The sequence below is a fragment of the Columba livia genome, chromosome 5 (assembly GCF_036013475.1).
Source record: "Columba livia isolate bColLiv1 breed racing homer chromosome 5, bColLiv1.pat.W.v2, whole genome shotgun sequence".
NCBI classification, from domain to species: Eukaryota; Metazoa; Chordata; class Aves; order Columbiformes; family Columbidae; genus Columba; species Columba livia.
In genome coordinates, this window is record NC_088606.1 from 47,532,908 (window position 1) to 47,550,188 (window position 17,281).

General features: G+C 39.8%; 1 long non-coding RNA gene across 1 annotated transcript; it reads right to left on the bottom strand.

The window, feature by feature from the left end:
* Window positions 1–3,048: 3,048 nt before the first annotated feature.
* LOC135579596 (uncharacterized) lies at window positions 3,049–17,074 on the bottom strand. Its single transcript, XR_010473037.1, has 2 exons — window positions 13,253–17,074; window positions 3,049–12,033 (listed from the first exon to the last, which is right to left on the bottom strand). It is a non-coding gene; the product is annotated as an uncharacterized LOC135579596 (long non-coding RNA).
* Between the last annotated feature and the right edge of the window lie 207 nt (window positions 17,075–17,281).

Consider the following 17,281-nt stretch of genomic DNA (forward strand, 5'->3'; position numbering starts at 1 on the left):
TAATACAGCATCAAACATGCAATGTACAGGGTGTTTTAAAAAGATTGACCCAATTTCAAAGCACTGTGATTTCAAAATGGGTCGATCTTTTTGAAACATCCTGTATTTTCAGCATTTATACCACTCTGTCTGCCTATGTATGGTTTTTTTTGCGGTGCACTGTCCTGAAAGAGTGTTATATTCAGCATGTATTTATTCTGGTTTTAGTTCCTATACACTGTCTCTGTTTCATGTCAGATAGAATGGCTTTAAAATTAGTTTGTATTTGGCTTCTCCAAATTGTTGCAGTTATGCTGCACACAGGACATCATTCCTGGGCTGGAGAAAGCTCAGCAGAATTGTGGGAGCAAATGCTTTCCCTTTTACTGTATTAATCAGTCACACAAAGCTTGGAATTACATAGGATACTAGAAAGAAAAAAAAATGCCTTTGTGTTCCTACATAGTATTTAGTTAATGATTTCTCCACAGATGTCTTGCTGTGTGGCAGTTGCACACACACTGCCGTTGCAACAGCTCTGCTACATCTCTGACCTAAAGTGTGCAGAAAAATGCTGCTTATTTCATGCTTACAGCCCGTATTCAGAAGGCTTGCTTCTTCACATCATTAATGCTAGCCAAGAGGATTAGAGAAATCTCAACTGGGAGCAGAGTCCCTGGTTACATTCTGCAGTCCGTGAAGGCCCACAAATGTCATGTAGTTCAGAAGGGAAAGGACACTGAAAAATGCAAGAGCATAATAGATCAGAAGGCTGGAAACAACTGAGAATTTTATATCAAGAGAGAAAATTGCAGTCTTTTGCCTTAATACCATACAACTCCATTCCAAAAGCAAGAAGCAGGACATCCACTGATACAGGTTTCCTTCCTTATGTATTTAAGTTGGGCTATGATCAAATATTACGATATAAGGTTGTAAATTAGGTACATTCTTCATATCTCTGTCAGCATTTGATAGCAACATTTTGACAACTTCATACAGAAAAAAAAAAAAAAAAGTTTTTACTGATGTGAAAAGCTTTGAATGAGGTAATGTGTACACAGAACAGTGAAATACTCTGTTAAGTATACGGAGGAAAGCTGTGAGTCTAAATGGTTTGCCACAGCAACATGTGACCAAACACTGGGCTGAAATAGGACAAAAGTCATTAGGGTATTTCTACCCACTTTTTAATGTCTTGTCCCAACCTTCACTTTTCAGATCTTGCTGCAGTGATGCTGCAGTCCCAAAGAAGCATTTGCAAGATTTTGCCTAAAGTTCTTAACTGAAAAACTAATTCTTTTGAGGTTGATCAGGTATTAATTAGCACTGGCACCTTTAGGAGTAAATCCTGATGTAAATCAGTATTTCATAAACAGATATATTTAATAACTGTGTAATAATAAAAAGCATATAATAAACATAGGTGATTAAATTTTTCATAAATCTTAAGTCTTGTTGTACTCAATATTTAGCCAGATTTCTCTGTGTTCAGAAGTACTGGGACATCTAACTCTTCATAAAAATCTGAAAGTATCTTGCAAAAAACTTTGGGAAAATTACTTAAAAGTGTTTTGCTTGCACTCCAAGGTGTGACATCAAGGGAATTGTCCAGGGGTCAAAGAAGGGTTTGGATTGACCCACGTTGTCTTGATCCAGCCTTCATCATTCAGAGTAGATATATGGAGGTTCAAATAGCAGAAATTCATTTGTCAGCAGGAGGATTATCTAGCAAGGTTGAATTCATTTGGAGAACTGTGTGAGAAGTCATCTTCATAAAAGCCATAATAATGAATCATATTCTTTTGTGATAATGTTTTGAATCATTATCCAAAGAGCCCACCCTGTCGGGGCTTTTTGTGTGCAAAGTCTTTTAAATGTTTTTAGCTAATCTTTCTTTTTAAAAAGAACCTTGTTCTGTTCTGCGGTGTATTATGTTTGCTCAATGCTTTCTTTGTGCCTGAAAAGTGGAAAGTGTATTTTTTTTGTCATTTTATTATTGTAATCTGCTACACTGTTAAAATTTAATACCAAAGAGCAGCATGTTATAACTTTCTATTTTTAAAGTGACACTGCTGTTCGGTTTTTTTTTTTTCTGTAAATTAATTTATTGCTCATGAAAAGTGTTAGACTGGCATCACCAGAGATTATAAGTCAAACCTTACTCAGTTTACCCCTCTTCGCTTCTAGGATTCAGATGAATAATTGAAAATGCAGACAGCAGGACTCTCAACTTGTCTAAACAAAGGTCCATTATTCCCAGGATCACTGAAGAGGAGGCTGTGGTGAACAATGGATTGGGAAAAGGATTTCCAGGACCCTCCTTAGCATTCATCAAATAATTTTAAATCTAAATGCCTATGTTGTGTAAGTGAATAGTGGCTTTCTTTAGTTACATTGTGTGCTTTACACATTTTCTTCCCAGAAAAGATGGAGGAGAATAAGGTCATGCTATATGTACATTTAAGAGTAGGGATTGTTAGATAAATACCAGTGAGGTAGATTCCTAAAAGAGGTCTGGCTGGGTATCACAACCAGAAACTTGGATGGTACAAAAAATCAGCACAGCTTACTCTGTGGGTACTGAAACCTTCCCCAGACATGGTTCCCAGTCGTAGCTGCAAATAAGGATGAGTTTCTAGCAGGATCCTCAGGGTAGGTTCTTGCCCATGTGCAGTTTAACACTGTGAGAAATTACCTCAAAGGATTAGATGACTGATAAATGTGTATAAACAGTACAAGAATTGGGGGAATGAAACTCCAGATGATGTCTCAAAACCACAGAAATATGTGAATGGCTTGGTAAACTGAAGGCTGGGAAATATATTCCTCAGCATGATCAAACCTAAATATGTGCATTCAGGGTTAAAAAAAATAATCAAGCTATGCCTGGGGAGTATGTCTGATCAAGGAAGCAATGACAGTGAAAGGAGACAGACAGGGCCCTGGGAATTAAGCAGCTGAAAGGCTAATTTCCCTGTGATGGTGTCACTAAAAGGGCTACTCTAATTCTTGGACTCATAACCAGGTTGGTAGGGGTGTTAGCAAATGAGACACATAACCACGGACGTAGTTACATGCGGTGCTTTTATTTCAGCGCTGGGAAACCAGGGCTTCACACCTCAAAGCTGGTTTCTAACAACTGACTCAGAATACACCATATTTATACAATTTGGTCACATACATATTCATTACAATTCTTGACAACCACTAACATATTCCACACCTATTCTAACACAAACTGTCTATCTAAGTGATGCTAAGCAACATTTGCATGTTTGTCAGTTATTTCTAAATTACCTGTTTTAAAAGAATATATCATAAATCTATGTCATTTTTAAGAATAGGGTTTGGTTACTAAATACAGGAATTCTATGGTTACAAGGTCTGTTTATACAAAGATTCTATAGTTACAAGGTTGGTTGCTACCTTAATGTTTTCCCAAACTTGGCGAAAACCCTGGATACAGCATCTTAGATTCAGCATCCCAGATACAGCATCCTAGATACAGCATCCTACATACAGCCCACAAAAATTAATTCAACTATAACAAGGGGGTTTGTTATTTTTGTGCTGTCAATGATAGACTTGCTGCAGAAGAACTGCAGACATGGCCCAGGAAGAGTGACATGTAGAGCTGCAGGAACAATTAAAACATTGCAAAAATATTTCTTATAATGCAAGTCTCAGGATGCTCTCTCTGCATACTTTAATAAAGACAGGACTTCAACATTGACTTACAGTCAATATATATCCATGTGGGAAATATAAATGAAAACTGAAGAACTTAGTGATCCTAGGTTTAATTAATTCCATTAGTTGATCCAGGAAATATTTAGTTTAATTGTTTTTGTGTTTTGTTACTTTTCACAATGGTAATAACTAACTATTAGAGAGTGTTCTATGATTTGTAAATTCTACATCTGTAGAAAAATTTTAAATCTAATCTAGATTATTTACCTTTAAAAAATTGCTCTACTTCAAAGATTAATTAATTAAAGAAATCATTACTCTGATTCATCTAGCTCAGACAAGTGGCCCATTTGCGGTTCTGCAATTAAAGGATACTGCTGATTTTGCTAAGGGTAAAAGAACTACTTAGAAAGTAAGAGGATGCAAGTGAAATTGGAAGGAGGGAGAACATATATAAGTTTAAATGGAAATTTTTATTTTACCATTACCATTAGATTCAAAATTAGCTAATTGAGCTCCTTTATTCCTACCTGATAGATTATGAATATATTTCTATTTTAGCTAATGTTTAGCCAACATGTTCATGTGAATTTTTCATATATGTGTCTAGATACCCTTTTAAATTGATCCCTGGTTTTAGTTCTCTCTCTTGAAATATTTCCCAGTAACTTCCCAGTATTGGAATTCCCAGAAGCTAATGAAACATTCCATACACATTCCTGTTCGTTGGCAAAATGCCTCCAGTTATGCAAACTAAAAGTGCCCATTTCATTACTCTAATTAGCTGTTAAACAGTCCACTTCAGTTCTTTTTGTAATCGTTTCTTATACCCTCAGTTTTCACAGAAAACATATTGTTATCCACTTATTCCTGAATAACTGTATGCAGACGTATATCAAATCGACATCATACACCAAAAATGCATCCATTTTATTTGAAAAAATCCAAACACTAACCATTTGCTGAGGGCTACATTTCCACCCACCTAACCCAAGTCTATTGGTTTCTTGGCACTATTTAACACAACCAAGAACGGCAAAATTAAAAACAAGCTTCCAAAATCCTCTTGTAATTCTTGAACATGTTCAGCTCCAGTTTAAGTCAGTGAAAGGTTTGCTAAGATAGAGACTTTGTGTACAGGGTTGGATGCATTTTTCAATCAGAGCAAACAAGTAGAAGCTGTGCAATAGGAAATGGCCCTCATATAACCACAAAAATATTGCACTTACGATTTTGTAAATGCCAGAGGAAGCACAGTGCAAGTTGTCTTTCAACAATTCTGTTTAAAAAAAGCTCAGAATGAACATTTACTGTTCTAATGGTTTAATTAGGGTGAAAGATGAGCATGGGTTGTAGAATACAGCTCTTTTTTCTGCCTTTTACACAAAACTGAGAGTGCCATTAAAATAATTTATCTGCTTAGTGTGGATAGGTGTTAAAACGAGACTGTATAGGGCCCAGTGTCTCAAATACTGTCTTCAGTTTTAGGACCCTTGCTGGAAGACACAGAAGGGCTGGAGTGAATTCAGAAAAGGGCACAAGCCTTATGAGTAGCAGCTGAAGGAACTGGGGCTGTTTAGCCTGAAGGAAAGGAGGCTGAGGGGAGACCTTATAACTCTCTACAACTACCTGAGAGGAGGTTGTAATGAGGTGGGCGTGGTTCTCTTTTCCCAAGTAACAAGTGATAGGATGAGAGGAAATGGCTTCAAGCTGTGCCAGAGGAGGTTTAGATTGGATATTAGGAAAATTTTCCTCATGGAAAGGGCTGTCAGGCATTGGAACAGGCTGCCCGGTGAAGAGGTTGAGCCACCATGCCTGGAGGTGTTTAAAAGATGCGTAGATTAAGTTCTTAGGGACATGGTTTAGTGGTGGACTTGGCAGTCTTAGGTTAACGGTGGGACTCAATGATCTTAAAGGTGTTTTCCAACCTAAATAATTCTATAATTCCATGATTCTATGTTTCTACAAAGCGAATTATTTGTTGCAAGCTTTTTAGTCTGTCAGTTGGTTCTATATACAACTACATGCTGCAAGAATCTTTCTTCATCTGGTAAAATAGTCTGCCACAGCTGTTCAATCATGGATTTATATTGTAAGACAGAAAAGCCTGTCAGCACATTCAGAGACACAATTTTTTTTGTGGCTGTCAATGGAAATGATGTGTACACATGTAAAATTAAGTACCTGTATTTCTGGATCAGAGCCTTAAGAACAACGTGCAGAAAAGCCTCTACTCCATGACTGTGCTTTTATTTGACATACAGTAACTTAGTCCAGGCCTCTGAACACCGAAGTATTTCACATCCCTCACAGAGAGCAAGCATAAGGCCAAATTTATGGTACAAGCTGAAGAAAAGTTCCTTTCTGTTTGCTAATTCTACTCATGAAGGATAAAAATCTTTAAAATGTGTGGGTGGCAGGATTTGAAATCCTTACGGCTTTCAATGAGAAAAACAACTACAAAGACTTTCAGCCATCCTGCTGCCTCTGAGGAGTCCACTGAGGACAGCAAGATGCTTATTCAGCTCCTGGGGATAGTTAGCCAGCTGAGAGCAGGTCCCCAACCTAAGTATGGGGGCTTCTAAAGCATCCAGCAGAAAGGGACAATGCCTTATGGTTTGCCTGCCCTGGGGTAGCAGACTGCTGTCAAGAAAAAGCCAGGAACAGAGATGCTGCACCATTTTGTTCTTCCTCAGATGGTTTCTTTTGGATCTCATAGAGCTGAGACCAGGTGCTGGGATCGGTCCCATGTCTGTTTCTCTGCATGTTCCAGAGAGGCACTGACCCAGCATTTTAAATGTCTGTATTTTGGATTTAGGAGACAAGAGATGCAGGCTAGGGAAATAATACAAACCCTTGTGGTAGCCTGTTTGAAAACACAGCTAAACTCAAAGCAGTGATAAGCCATAGCATCTTATCTGAGGCCTTTCCTTCCTTGCAAAGGATCTTCCAGAACCTGCACCTGATAAGGGAAAGATGCTTCACATTGAAACATACTGAAACTTGGAAAGAGGTAATGTTGTGACCTGCTTGAAGATCTTACCTCTTTCTCACTGACCCACGCTTTAATCCTTTCCAATATTAATTAGACAATCCAACAAAGTTGATAGCCGTTAGGCTGAGTAAAGGGTAAGTAGTCTGTGTGAGTGTGTATCCAGATCTTTCTTTCTGCTGTCCTTTTCCAGCATTCTCCAATTCTGTATGCAGACTGACTGACTGTATTTTCTACAGGCACAGGAATAATTGCCTTATGCCATATGTGCTTATAGTCCCTGATTTAAGGTTTCTTCAGAGGAACCAATTTTTTAACCTGACAAGGAAAAACAATAAATAAAGGCGTCATTTAATGAACACCTGGCAAGCACCTGGTGAAAGATGATACATCAAAATAGCTATTTATTGATTTTCAATTAAATGAAACAAAACAAGGTACTCTCCTGGTACAATACAATAATTCACAAAATCTACTTCCACCCAAATGTTTATACAGAATAAATTATAAACCCTGTTAATAGAGCAAACTTTCCAGATTCCACAGAAAACATTCTTTCTGTGCAAGTTATCATTTGAAAAAAAGGAGAGAACTTTGAAAAGCTGTGTCTTGTCCTGCAGAAAAAATCCCACTCTTAAAACAATTGTGTCCTGGAAACATTTCTCTGTACTTTTCTAACTCTTATTTTTTTTAATCAGGGAAATGTTTTTTTTTCTGCGAGTTATGAACTCTCCTGCTGAGAATGTGAGCACTCACAATGGTGCTAAGTAACTGAATACATGCGGAAGTGGTCAAGATAGCATGTAATTGGAAATGCATGCATGTCCTTACAAGATTTTGCTGTAAGGTACTGTTCTTTAAATTTTGTTGGCACTTAAAATGTCCATTTATTATAACAAGCTTTTTATAGTATGAAATCATTCAATTGTTCCTAAGATTTACTGGGAAAGCTTTAGGCTGCAGCTAATGAGATGCTCCCAGCCCAAAAATCACATTTTTAAAATAGTTGACTGAACTAAGATATTTGTTGTTTCTGATTTTGTGCTGCTTATTTACCACAAGAAACAAAGTGTTTCCTGGGTCCAACAATGTCTTCATACCTTGGTGCTTGCTATCATCAATCCTAGCTGTGAAGAGGTTAATTTTGTCCCTCTTTAGGCCAGTTCTGTGCCTACGGTCTTCTACGTCTTTTAATGTGTGGAGAGAAGCGCATAGCCATTTCCTGGACTGCTCCCCATCCCAACCTGTGCCCCCTGGGTGGATGTGAAGTGACGTATGTACCACAGCAGCATACGCAAGGAGGATAGCATGCTCACCTAGAAAAGAGCATCAGATCCTCCCACACTAGGGTCAGGCCTGCCTGGGTTTGCCAGTCAACTAACTTCTCCGTCTGCTGCTTAGAAGATAATTGAACCATGGAGTTAGGATCTTTTTCGGATTATAATCTGCCTCCAGGCACAGAGCCTAAGAATTGTCAAATCAAGCATATCATCTAGTCTCAGCAGCCTTGGAGACAGAGGGAAGGAAATAAAGCATTTCAGTGATGTCATTTGTACCCACAATGGATGGTGCTTATAAAATCAGTGGCTTCGAAAAAACTCTCTACACAATTAGGTCCATGAGAATGACTGGTAGTCTGTATATTTGGTATGTAACATGCAGAGTCCACGGGCATTGTAGAGGATGTGATATTTCAGATATCCAATTCAGATTCTCTGATAATCCATTTTCATAACGAAACTCCATCTTATAGGCCCATTTTCATAATGAAACCCTGTCTAATAGTAATTTCCCCCCTTTCTACTTCTCTTAATAGAATGAACAATTATAGTGCAACTTTGAAAGAATGTTGCATTTTTGCATATTTTGGTCAAAGTCATAAACCAAATCAATTATTCCAAATTGTTCTGAGCAGAATCTAATTTTATGACCACATGTCAAGTACATCAATTTGATATTATGTTTTTGGAACTTTTTTCCCTTTCTGCTTAGCTGTCTTGCAATTACACTTCCTTAAAAAAAACACATTTTTGTACTGAAGTGTGGTTATGTGTGATAGTGGCTAATGTATTTCTGTCAATAAAGAAGAATTATCCTATTTTGGCCCATTATTCAAGTTTAGCATACAAATTCCTTGAGTTTGAGCATATTGTGTACAGAAAGGATACATGGCAATTTACTGTACAAAGGATCTATGGTGTTATGCAAAACTAGGCTGGATTTCTTTCCTTACAGATTTTAATGCTCCGGAGGGCAGATATAGTTCAAAAGCAGAAATCTACAATAGACGCTGTATTATGGACAGTGAGATGGATTGAGAACTGTCTGAATAGCAGAGCTCAGAGTGCTGTGATCAACAATGCCAAGTCTAGTTTGAGGCCCAAAGCTAGTGGTGTTCCCCAGGAGTCAGTATTAGGTCCAGTTCTATTCGACCTGTTCATCAACGACATGGATGAAGATACAGAGTGTACCCTCAGCAAGTTTGCTGATGATACCAAAATGGGAGGAGTAGTTGATATAGCAGAAGGCTGTGCTGCCATTCAGCGAGATCTGGACAAACTGGAGGACTGGGCTGAAAAGAACTTAATGAAATTCTATGAAGGCAAGTGTAGGGTCCTGCACCTAGGGAGGAATAACCCCATGTACCAGTACGGGTTAGGGGTGCACCTGATGGAAAGCAGCATTGCAAAGAAGGACTTGGAAGTTCTAGTTGACAACAGGTTGACCATGAGTCAATAATGTGCCCTTGTGGCCGAAAAGGCCAACAGTATCCTGGGGTACATTAAAAGAAGTGTGACCAGCAGGTCGAGGGAGTTTATTCTCCCCCTGTATTCTGTCCTGGTAAGGCCACATCTGAAGTACTGTGTCCAGTTCTGGGCTCCTCAGTTTAAAAAGTACAAGAAAAGAAGGCTTAGAGGAGATCTTATTTATGCATATAAATACTATCTCTCAAGGGGGTATGTCAAGAGGATAGGACCAGATTCTTCTCAGTCGTGCCCAGTGATAGAATGAGGGGCAACAGACACAGACTGAAACACAGCAGGTTCCATCTAAACATGAGGAGAAACTTTTTCACTTTGAGGATGACAGAGCACTGGAACAAGCTGCCCAGAGAGGTTGTGGAATTTGCTTCTCTGGAGATATTCAAAACCTGCCTGGTAGCAATCCTGTGTAACCAGTTCTAAGTTTACCTGCTTTAGCAGGTGGATTGGACTAGATGATCCCCAGAGGTCCTTTCCAACCCCAACCATTCTGTGATTCTGTGATTATACTTCCATATGAAATTTAAATAAAACTGAAATGCGTCACTCAAGTAAGACATTGTCCTGGTTTTGTTAAAAACAAGTTTCTCTTTCAGTGAATTTTGCCTGTCAGCTAAAGCCTTCATATTAACTGCATTTTCCTGGAGAACCAGACACATGTTTTGGTAAACCTAGCAATGGAATGCAAACTTATTGATAAGCATGGATGGACATCTTGCGAGAGGGGCAACGAGAAACCACTGACCAAGAAACTGACCAGCTGTGTATAACATTCCATTCACGTGAATACTTCATATAAAAGTGGGAGATCACGAGGGTCTCATCTCTTTTCCCTTTTGCCTTTGCTTTTTCCCTTCTGCTTATGGCTGACATTAGGAGAGGACCTTGCTAGTCGTCCCTGCGAACTGAGGCCTAGTGAGAGACTGAATCCAGCTCTAGTTGGCTGCAGAGTCCAATCCAGGACTTTGGTTGCCGGCTCTGCAGTTGCTGAGACTTTCAAGATTGGTTTTGTATATTTTGTATTATTTTCTCTATTCTTATTAGTAGCATTAGTAAAACATTGTTAATTTTTCCAACTCTCTTCTCTCTGTCCTTCTTTCCCTCCCGATCGCCTGTCCTGAGTGGGAAGGGGGGAGAGGGAGGGGAAGCGGGGGGGGAGAGGGGGTTAACAATACATCTGCCAGGGTTTTATTGTCACCCCGCAATCTTAACCCTCGACACACATCTACATGTATATATATAAAAATCAGTAGATAATATTTTTCTCCCAACTCTGCTAATTATCTAAGACTTTTTAAGTCATAGGAAACAAATCTATTGCTCCTCTTATACACGCATGACTTACAAAATTTATAATGACACAACGTAGGCTTTTATTGCTAGATCTTTCAGAAAGTCACTCTAATTCAAATCAGCAATGGCTGTTAACTGCTTTCATCTAATAACCATTGAGAACTGAGAAACGGCTTTTATTTCTCAGTTTTCCTCTTCTCCTGTGATTTCTGATAGGCAAGCTTTTACTTCACAGAGATTGACACAATTGGTAGAAAATACAAGGTTTTGACTAAGCCATAGAGACTTATGTAATATCTCCAGATTAACAGTAAAACTCCATGTGAGTATCTCAGTTTCAGAATCCTTAGTCTGGGATGTGTCATATGTCTCAGTCTTTGCCATCTTCTGAGAAAATAGGATATGTAAAATTGAAGATGGTAGGCTACCTCACAGTCCTGGGTGAATAACATAAAAAAGGCAACCTGCATTTCCATGAATGTTCTCCAGTCATACCTTTACCATATTCTTGTGGAAGTTGTGCTGTTACACGGTAAGAATAGATGAGGTAAATCACATACTAGCTGTGCTGCTAATGATCAGAGTGATCAGAACTGAATGCTGCACTCTTGCCATCTCTCCATAGCACCTCACTTGGAAGAAGTGAACATCCTGCTGCTCTGAGCAGCAGAGAGGCCTGGCACCTGATACTGGTCCTCTAGCTGACAGTACCCATAACATTGCACGAAAAGCCAAATTTCTCACAAGTAGTTCTAGTAATATCAGTTCTAGATTGGCCTGAATGGAGGAGATGAGTGAATTAGCAAGTAGAGAAACCCATGCTGTCATTGGCAGGTTGTTGTCTGTACTTAGACTGACCGAGGTTCCTCTCTGCCACACAGAGCAAGCATAAAGGGAGCAGTGATGTGCAGCGGACAAAGGTACAAGATACCTGAATTCCTGGATGTACAAGTTGAGAGTTTGAGTTTTGTCTGATTCACAGCAGTTTTGCTTTCAGGTAGCATCACATGCCAGAATACTGCGGGTAGAAATGTCTTAGCTCCAGATAACAGGCAGTTTGGGATGCAGATTAGCTTTTGAAAAAAGTAATGCGATGACTGATAAAATCATGTTAGCCATCTGTGCAGCAAAGAAGTGGAGCATCCCCAGTATCATCCAGCATGGGAAGATATGCCCTGTGAAGATGTTTTACATTCACTCTCCTTTCTTACCATTTCTTCCTTATGTTGACTTTACAGACTCTTATAGCTTCTTGTGGGTGGTATGACACAACACAGGACCTCAGGAGCGGCATCTAACCACCATTTAGAGTACCTGTATGAGGAAAAAAAAGACAAGGAACAGACCATGGGGAAAGGCTGAAAATGCTTATTCACAAGAAGGACTGTGTTTAAAAAGTAGCATATTAAACAGACTCAGATGCCTGACTCTCACAAATACATATTGTTGTTTACTGTGATGTTGTTAATCATAGTAAATTACTTTCAGAGTTGTTCTCCAATAAATAAAAACCTCCTTAGAAAAACAGCCACCACCAAATCACAGCAAATGTTCTCATCTAGTTTTAGTAAACCTCAAATCTTTGAGCTGTCCTTTATCAAATATATCTTGCGGTTTGCTGCCTTCAGTCTAGCATCGGCACTAGAGGACTACCATTTGCCCTGAAAAGGTTTGTGCAAGGATAAAAGAATAGTGGAGTCTGAACCTTTCATCACAGGGATTTTGCTCCTAACTGGGTCTCAATAAGTCAGGAAATAAGGTTATTTCAACTTGGCAGGCTGGAAAGTGATTTTGGTGATCCAGTAGCTGCCTCATAGGTACATGTCCATTACTTCCAGAAGCTAAGTCAGGAACAAGATGGACTTTGTCTTATCTGTCTATTTAGGTCTTTGTTTCTGCTACACATAATCACATCTGTGTGTCTTATTCTCAGGAGTAATTCAGGGATAGCTCTTTCTTTTAATCCAATTCAGAGATACAGTCAAGGCACAGACAGGCTTGAGTCAAAGCAGGGAGTGAAGTTTATCCTGGTGTTACCCATGATATAGCTTAAAAAGCTTTCTGCCTCTAGTTACAGATACAAAATCTTTGTGTAACACAACTTATAGTCACAGAAGAGCAATCAGAACCAAAATGATAACCCAGAAGGAAAAAAAAAAATGTATTACTATAGAACAAATTGTGTTGTTAATCTGATACATTGAACTTGTAGTTAAAGAGAAGTAAGACCAAGCTGAAAAGTTGACATTTGGTATGCTTACTGCCTTCTACAAAGCTGTACAGTTACATCTGCATCAGATAACACTTCACATCTCTCTTTTTGGTAGGGTCTGGAAATCCATACCAAATTAAATGTATCTGTCTGAACACCCAACATTTCAAGTGTTAAGTGAAAAATACAAGCTCCCTATCCCCATCTGCTCTACTTGCCTTAACTTTCTTTTGTTGCTGTTGTTGATCTTTCTTTTGCCTGCCTTTAATTCATAGACTCTGGTATGAAAGTTTACTGCTAACTTCATCAGTTTTCAATTACCTGTGCTCTTGATGGTGTTTTCCCAGTTCAGCTTTTCCTGATACCCACCTTCCTGTACATGGATTTAAAAGCACATTACAGCCTATCAGCTAAACCATATGTGATAGAAATCTTTCACCCTGGAAGGGCCTCATTTGGTTTGTATCCTTGCACATGATGTGGAGAGAATGCTGCTGCTGTCACTGGGTGGGCAGGGGTGAGTGGGCAGGAAATCCATTACTTCTCTGTTCACATCCAATGTCAGCTGCTGATTTCCATCAAAAAACAGTAACTGCCCTGAAAATGCATTAAGCTTCTGTTATTCCCAGTGCTTTATTCATATATAAGCTGTGCTGTTCATTCACATGTGTCACTTTCTTCTTGCCTCATTTTCTTCTATGAAAAGAAATTATTTGTCCCTTTTTCTACAAGCATGATTTAACATGTCCATTTGTTCTGCTGTGGGGGATAACAGGCAGAAAAGATATAGAAAATGCCGGAAATTTTTCAGGTCAGGAGCTGGCAGAATATTCTTCATAAGTACATGCAATTGTCTGGTTATCCACACTGAAAACTCCACATGTGATGGAGCTTAGGTTCCAGATGATCCATCTTTCTTAAACAAATCTTGAATGATCTAAAACAGGTGAAGAGACATTTTGCAATAAGTATCTATGCACATACAATGAAGGCAGAATTGCTTGATTTTAATGCAGTTGCAACTAATTCCTTTGTATTTCATATCTACGTATTTTGAAAAATGCAAAATAATATTTTAGATTCCTACAAAAGCTTTAAAATAATTCATAGCCTAAGTATAAAAAATAAATAAAAATAAACTTCATTGTCTAGGAACTTCTCTACCAAAAGCCCCTGCTAAACAATTGGAGCCAGCCGAAACCAGGGCTATGAACCACCCATCTCTACTTTTCCAAGTATGATGTCATTTCAGTAGCATCTTAATTTTCACTTGAAATCTTTGCAGGCCAAGTTCTCCCTCCATCCTCCCTAAGTAGAGTGTTGGAGTTTTCTTCCAAAGACATCTTGAAAATGGAAATGCTATCACAGTCTGAAGTCTGTTGAATTGCAAGACTGGATTTTGCTTCATATTTTATGAACAACACATGCATGTAGAGACTTTACTGAGCCAAACTGAACCCGACTAAGCTATTCATAGATGCTGTCACAAATCTGAATATGAACATCAAGAGATAATGTTTCTGGTGCCTTGAAAAGCTGTCCAAGTAAACCACTTGCTGAGAGGTGACTCTTTAGAGAACCACAAATACATTCAGGTTGTGCTGTGGTTTATTTACTTTTGATATTGTGTAGTCATAGTGACATTTCTGTTATGATTTGAAGCACAGTTATCAAATCAGTGAATTAATAGAAAGAACAGCTCTGTGCCACGTTACTAACAGTTACTGACGGTCTCACTGACAGTCATCTGTCAGGTTTTGATAACAATATGAAAAAACGAGCCTTAGAATTACGTAATACTTACTGCTCCTTCAAAGTGCACTTTTATGACTTCGAGTATGCCAACAAAGTAGGAGTAGTTTGGGAGGGAAGAAAGCAGGAACAGCTGAAGTGAAAAGCTAATCTAAAGAGGAAGGCTGGATTTTGTTTGGAATACATCACTCTGAGTCCATGGCTGGAGTGGTAAATGACAGAGTCCCAGACAGTATCAGCCTGGTAAATACCAAGCAGCCTGGAAACATGGAATCTGGGAAGTAGGGAAATGCAAGGTGAAAAAGGAGGGATATTTATGAGAAGTGAAAAAAAATTGTTTTTGTGGAGACCTTTGGCCCTATTATAATGAGACATATTATTTATCTTCTGCAAAATATATCTGTTGGTGAAGGGGTGCTGCTGTGTAGCTGCACTGCAATTAGCTCACCTCCCCAGGATGAAAGGATGGGGACAATAGCTCACAGGGAAAAAATCTAGTCTGTAAAATGCTGGTGTGGCTGTTGGGTTGTGTGAAGCTGGACAGAGGCTGCAGAGGGAGAAGGACAGTGCTGGTGAGAGTAAGCCTTGGGAGTTCGTAATATACAAGAAACAAAAAGCACCTAGGACTGTCTGTGGAGAGGCTCAAAGAGCAGAGAACTGAGGATTCAAGCTTCTGGGGACAGGATGATTCCATTTTTAAAACTTCTAGAGCTCAGGGCCAACAGGAGAGACCTGTGAGGTGTTACCAGCTAAAATGAGAGGAGAAAGTAGCTGGTTCTGGCTGAAAAGTCTGAGAAGGTTGCCAGCAAATCTGGGAGGGTTTTTTTTCAGTAGACCATCTGATTTATGTTCTGGGACAGAGAATTCTTGTTAACTCATCATTTGGTTTTTTTGGGGGCATGCAGCAAGTGGAGGAGATGTGCATTGCTGAGCTCTCAGCCTAATTGAGAAAGAGCCTCTTTCAAGGTATAATTTCTATTCACAGAATCACAGAATCAGAGAATGTTAGGGATTAGAAGGAAGCTGGAGAGATCATCTAGTCAAATCCCACTGCTGGAGCAGAAAGACCTAGATCAGGTTACACAGGAACACATCCAGGTGGATTTTTAATATCTCCAGAGAAGGAGACTCCACAACCTCCCCAGACAGACTATTCCAGGGTACTGTCACCCTCACTGTGAAGACATTTCTTCTCATATTTAAGTGAAACCTCCTGTGTTCCAGTTTGTATCTATTTCCCCTTGTCTTATCATTGGTTGTCAACAAGAAGAGACTGGCTCCATTCTCGTGACACTCACCCTTTACATATTTATAAACGTCAATGAGGTCACCCCTCAGTCTCCTCTTCTTCAAGCTAAACAGACCCAGCTCCCTCAACCCTTCCTTATAAGGGAGATGCTCCACAACCTTAGTCATCTTTGTTGCTCTGCGCTGGACTCTCTCCAGCAGTTCCCTGTCCTTCTTGAACTGAGGGTCCCAGAACTGGACATAATGTTCCAGATGTGGTCTCACCAGGGCAGAGTAGAGGGGGAGCAGAACCTCTCTTGACCTACTAACCACACCTCTTCTAATACACCCCAGGTTGCCATTGGCCTTCTTGGCTACAAGGGCACAGTGCTGGCTCATGGTCATCCTGCTGTCCACCAGGACCCCCAGGTCCCTTTCCCTTACACTGCCCTCCAACAAGTCATTCCCTAAACTATACTGGTAACCTAGAGCTGATCTTGCCCAGATGCAAGACTCTACACTTGCCCTTGTTGTATTTCATTAAATTTCCCCCCTGTCCAACTCTACAGCCTGTCTAGGTACCACTGGATGGCAGCACAGCCTTCTGGCATGTCAGCCACTCTTCCCAGTTTGGTGTCATCAGCAAACTTGCTGATAGTACACTCTATTCCCTCATCCAAGTCATTGATGAATATATTGAACAGTACTGGTCCCAGTAACGACCCTTGAGGGACTCCACTAGATACAGGCCACCAACTAGCTTCTGACCCACTGACCACAATTTTCGGGCTTCTTTCCTTCAGCCAGTTCATAGACCACCTCACTACCCGATCGTCCAGACCACACTTTGTCAGTTTATCTATGAGGATGCTGTGGGAGACAGTGTCAAATGCCTTACTGAAATCTACTGAAATCCACATCCACTGCTTTACCATCATCCATCCACCTGGCTATGTCCTCATAAAAGGCTATGAGGTTGGTGAAGCACGACTTCCCCTTGGTGAAGCCATGTTGACTGCCCCTAATGACCCTCTTATCCTTGATATGCCTTGAGATGGCACCAAGGATAAGTTGTTCCATCAGCTTTCCAGGAATGGAGGTGAGACTGACTGGTCTATAGTTACCTGGGTCCTCCTTCTTGCCCTTTTTGAAGACTGGAGTGACATTTGCTTTCCTCTGGTCCCCATGCACCTCTCCCATTTCCCTTGACTTACCAAAGATGGTGGAGAGTGGCCTAGCAATGACTTCAGCCAGGTCACTCAGCACCCGTGGGTGCATACCATCAGAACCCATGGATTTATGTATGAATGTCCAGATTGCCTGATTGGTCCCTAACCCAGTCCTCATCAACCGAGGCAAACTCCTCCATTG